This window comes from Triticum aestivum, chromosome 4B (assembly GCF_018294505.1).
Source record: "Triticum aestivum cultivar Chinese Spring chromosome 4B, IWGSC CS RefSeq v2.1, whole genome shotgun sequence".
In the NCBI taxonomy this organism is placed as follows: domain Eukaryota; kingdom Viridiplantae; phylum Streptophyta; class Magnoliopsida; order Poales; family Poaceae; genus Triticum; species Triticum aestivum.
The window spans coordinates 5,136,264-5,141,471 of NC_057804.1; the positions used below are offsets into that span (position 1 = coordinate 5,136,264).

Consider the following 5,208-nt stretch of genomic DNA (forward strand, 5'->3'; position numbering starts at 1 on the left):
TGTTTAGTTACCTTGCTGTTTTCATATTTTCAGATTACAAAAACCTATATCTACCATCCATATTGCACTCCTATTACCATATCTTCGCCGAACTAGTGCCCCTATACAATTTACCGTTGTATTGGGTGTGTTGGGGACACAAGAGACTCATTGCAGAGAGAGACTATCTTCATCCAACACCTCCCACAGATTGATAAACCTTAGGTCATCAACTTGAGGGAAATTTGCTACTGTCCTACAAATCTCTGCACTTGGAGGCCCAACAACGTCTACAAGTAGAACGTTGCATAGTTTTTTGTGTTGGTTGAATAGATGAATCTGAGATTGTGTGATGCATATCGTATAATCATACGCACGGATACTTGTGGTGACATTGGAGTATCTAGGTGACATTAGGGTTTTGGTTGGTTTGTGTATTTAGGTGTTATTTCACTACGAACTCTAGGGCTGTTTGTGACACTTATAGGAATAGCCCAATGGATTCATCGGAAAGAATAACTTTGAGGTGGTTTCGTACCCTACAATAATCTCTTCGTTTGTTCTGCGCTATTAGTGAATTTGGAGTGACTCTTGTTGCATGTTGCGGGATAGTTATATGATCCAATTATGTTATTATTGTTGAAGAACTTGCACTAGTCAAAGTATGAACCCTAGGGCTTGTTTCCTAGCATCCCAATACCGTTTGTGCTCACCTTTATGTTTAGTTACCTTGCTGTTTTCATATTTTCAGATTACAAAAACCTATATCTACCATCCATATTGCACTCCTATTACCATATCTTCGCCGAACGAGTGCCCCTATACAATTTACCGTTGTATTGGGTGTGTTGGGGACACAAGAGACTCATTGCAGAGAGAGACTATCTTCATCCAACGCCTCCCACAGATTGATAAACCTTAGGTCATCAACTTGAGGGAAATTTGCTACTGTCCTACAAATCTCTGCACTTGGAGGCCCAACAACGTCTACAAGTAGAACGTTGCATAGTAGACATCAAGCGCACCTTGGGGTTCAAAAACTATGGAAATTGCTTCGGGCCCCAAAACGGTGAGTAATAGTCCACGAAAAGGGTCAGAATTGGCCAAGACTGTGAGTGTTGACGACGGACATGTAAATGCACCCCGGGGATGGTCAATCATGGAAATCGCTCTGGGACCGCCAAAACGTTGTCCACGAATCGGACCAGAATTGGCCAAAATTGTGAGTGTTGATGACCGACACGTAGACGCACCCCGGGATTTGTCAATCGTGGAAATTACTTCGGGACCCCAAAACTGAGTAATAGTCCAAAACACGGGCCAGAATCGGCCCAAACTGCGAGTCTGGACGACCAGCACATAAGCACACCTTGGGGTCGACAACCATGGAAATCTCTTTGGGACCCCAAAATGGTGAGTAATAGTCCACGAAATAGGTCAGAATCGACAAAAAACACGAGTGTTGATAACCGACACGTAAATGCTCCCCGGGATTCGTTAATCGTGGAAATCACTTCGGGACCTCAAAATAGTGAGTAATGGTGCATGAAACGGGCCAGAATCGGCCAAAACAGTGATTGTTGATGACCGACTTGTAAACGCACCCCGGGGTTCGTAAATTGTAGAAATTACTTCGGGACCCCAAAATAGTGATTAATAGTCCACGAAACGGGCCAGAATCGGCCAAAACTACGAGTGTTGATGACTGACACGTAAACACACCTTGGGGTTCAAAAACTATGGAAATTGCTTCGGGACCCAAAAATTATCAGTAATAGTCCATGAAACGGGTCAGAATTAGCCAAGACTGTGAGTGTTGACGATGGACACATAAGCGCACCCCGGGGATGGTCAATCATGGAAATCGCTCTAGGACCCCCAAAACGTTGTCCATGAAACGGACCAGAATTGGCCAAAATTGTGAGTGTTGATGACCGACACGTAAACGCACCCGGGATTTGTCAATCGTGGAAATTACTTCGGGACCCCAAAACTGAGTAATAGTCCAAAACACGGGCCAGAATCGGCCAAAACTGCGAGTCTAGACGACCAGCACGTAAGCACACCTTGGGGTTCGAGAACCATGGAAATCGCTTTGGGACCCCAAAATGGTGATAATAGTCCACGAAACATGTCAGCATCGACAAAAACCACGAATGTTGATGACCGACAAGTAAACGCACCCCGGGGATCATTAATCATGGAAATCACCCCGGGACCTCAAAACAGTGAGTAATAGTCCACAAAACATGCCACAATCGGCCAAAACAGTGAGTGTTGATGACCGACATGTAAACGCACTCCGGGGTTCGTAAATCGTAGAAATTACTTCGGGACCCCAAAATAGTGATTAGTAGTCCACGAAACGGGTCAGAATCGGCCAAAACTATGAGTGTTGATGACTAACACGTAAGCGCACCATGGGGTTCAACAACTATGGAAATCGCTTCGGGACCCCAAAATGGTCAGTAATAGTTCACGAAACGGGTCAGAATTGGCCAAAACTAAGAGTGTTGATGACCGACACATAAGCGCACCCCGGGGTTCATTAATCGTGGAAATCATTCTAGGACCCCAAAACAGTGAGTAATAGTCCCCGAAACAGCCCAGAATCGGCCAAAACTGTGAGTGTTGATGACCGACATGTAAACGCCTCCGGGGTTCATTTATCGTGGAAATCTCTCTGGGACCACAAAACTGTGAGTAATAGTCCACGAAATGGCCCAAAATCGGCCAGAACTATGAGTGTTGATGACCGACACATAGGCGCACCTTGGGGTTCAACAACTATGGAAATCGCTTCGGTACCCCAAAACGGTGAATAATAGTCCACGAAACGGGTCAGAATTGGCTAAAAGTGTGAGTGTTGACGACGGACATGTAAACACACCTCAGGGTTCGTTAATCATGAAATTCACCCCGGGACCCCAAAACAGTTAGTAATAGTCCATGTAACGGGACAGAATCGGCCAAAACTGTGAGTATTGATGACTGACACGTAAGCGCACCTCGGGTTCAAAAATATGGAAATCGCTTCGGGACCCCAAACGGTGAGCAATAGTCTACGAAACGGGTTAGATAGCCAAACCTGTGAGTGTTGACGACTGACACGTAAACGGACCCCGGGGTTCCTTAATCGTGGAATTCACGCCGGGACCCCAAAACAGTAAGTAATAGTCCATGAAACTGGCCAAAATTGTGAGTGTTGATAACCGATATGTAAAAGCACCCGATGTTTGTTAATCATGGAAATCACTACGGGATCCTAAAACAATGAGTAATAGTCCATGAAACGGGCCAGAATCGACCAAAACTATGAGTGTTGATGACTGACACGTAAGTGCACCTTGGGGTTCAACAACTATGGGAATCACTTCGGGGCCCCAAAACGGTGAGTAAGAGTAAACGAAACGGGTCAGAATTGTCCAAGGCTGTGAGTGTTGACGGCGGACACCTAAACGCACCCCGGGGATCATCAATCGTGGAAATCGCTCTGGGACCCCAAAACGGTGGCTACAAAACGGACCAGAATTGGCCAAAATTGTGAGTGTTGATGACCGACACGTAAACGCAACCCGGGGTTCGTTAATCATGGAAATCACTCCGGGACCTCAAACCATTGACTAATAGTCCATGAAACTAAATCTGAGAATGGTTTTGCTGTAACCGGGTTTGTTGGTTCGGTTTCTCTATGTGGGTATGTGTAGTTCAGGTGTTAACGGGCTGACTCTAACAATGGTTTAGTTTAGTTTGGTTTTATGTATCAAATGGTTGGTTATAATCAGGTATGGGCTCAAACAATTACAGTTCCGAAAAGTTAAACCCATGGGTCGTGCCCGGTTTGCGAGAACTGTTTTAGGCCTGTTTGCTCCATGGCTGCCCGTAACAGAGTACATGGTCGGTGTGGGGCTACACGCAAGGTGTTTGCTGAAAAGCGTAGTGCGAGCGATCACGGACATAGTGTCGTCCTTGAGCAGCGCTGGAAAGGGCGCGTCGCTGAACCTGGTCACCTGCCTCTACCTTACGTAGTTCGCTCGCCGGCCCTGCGTCATCTTGGTCACCTGGAGCAAGAGCCTCATAGGGTAGGGCCTCAGCATCGTCGTCGATGGTCTGTCTGGCAAGAGCCTCTGCAAGGCGGACATCAAGCCCGGGCTTTTCTCCAAGAAGAAGGGCTCCAAAAGCCTCGACATTGACGACGGCAAGGTCGACATCTTCTGGGACCTGTTGGCCGCTGGAGGGCTTCTACGTCGCACTGGTCTTCGACCTCAAACTGGCGCTCCTGCTCGGCGACACGAAGAAGGGTGTGTACAGCAAGACCGGTGCCAACTAGTCGACGCTGAAGGCCGCGTTCGTGACCTGGAAGGTGCACATTTACGGCAAGAAGATTTTACTCTACAGTTCTGTGACAATGGCCACTTCCATGACGGTGTCATAGAGTGTGACACTGTTGACCTCAAGGTTCAGTAGTAGGACGAGCACACCAGGTTGCTCTACGTTGCACTACCAATCAAGGTTCAGCAGTTGATGCTCTCATGACATGGCAAATCAAGAAGCAAGATCGAAAGGAAAATATGATTAATTGATCTACTAGCTTGTCAGCAATGAATCCGAACAGGACCTTGCGGGTGACCATCTTACTGAACCACCTGGATGTTAGCTTGCGAGCTGCCTTATGTGTTGACCCAGTAGAGCAAATAGTTTTGAACCCACTTTAGAAAATGGTTTTAACCATAGATGGGCACTCGGTTTAGTTTAGTTTGGTGGAAAGATCGGGTGGGTTTGATTTTAGTTGGGTTGATAATTTTTTAAATGGGTTTGGTTATGGTCTGGCTGACAGAAATTTTCGTCTGGGTTCAGTTGAGGTATGGTGCAGTTTTCAAACCATCCTCAGGTTTACACAAAACGGACCAGAATTGGCCAAAACCGTGAGTGTTGATGACCGACACGTAAGCGCACCTTGTGGTTAGACAACTATGGAAATCGCTTCGGGACCCCAAAACAGTGAGTAATAGTCCACGAAACGGGTCAGAATTGGCCAAAACTGTGAGAGTTCACGACCGACACGTAAACGCACCCCGGGGTTCGTTAATCGTGGAAATCACTCCAGGATCCCAAAACAGTGAGTAATAGTCCATGAAACGGGCCAGAATCGGCCAAAACAATGAGTGTTGATGACCGACATGTAAACGCACCCCGGGGTTCGTAAATCATGGGAATCACTCCGGGACC

General features: G+C 46.7%; 1 pseudogene; it reads left to right on the top strand.

Annotated features, from left to right (window-relative positions):
* Nucleotides 1-3,873: 3,873 nt before the first annotated feature.
* On the top strand, nucleotides 3,874-4,446 carry LOC123094108 (uncharacterized; annotated as a pseudogene).
* Nucleotides 4,447-5,208: the final 762 nt, after the last annotated feature.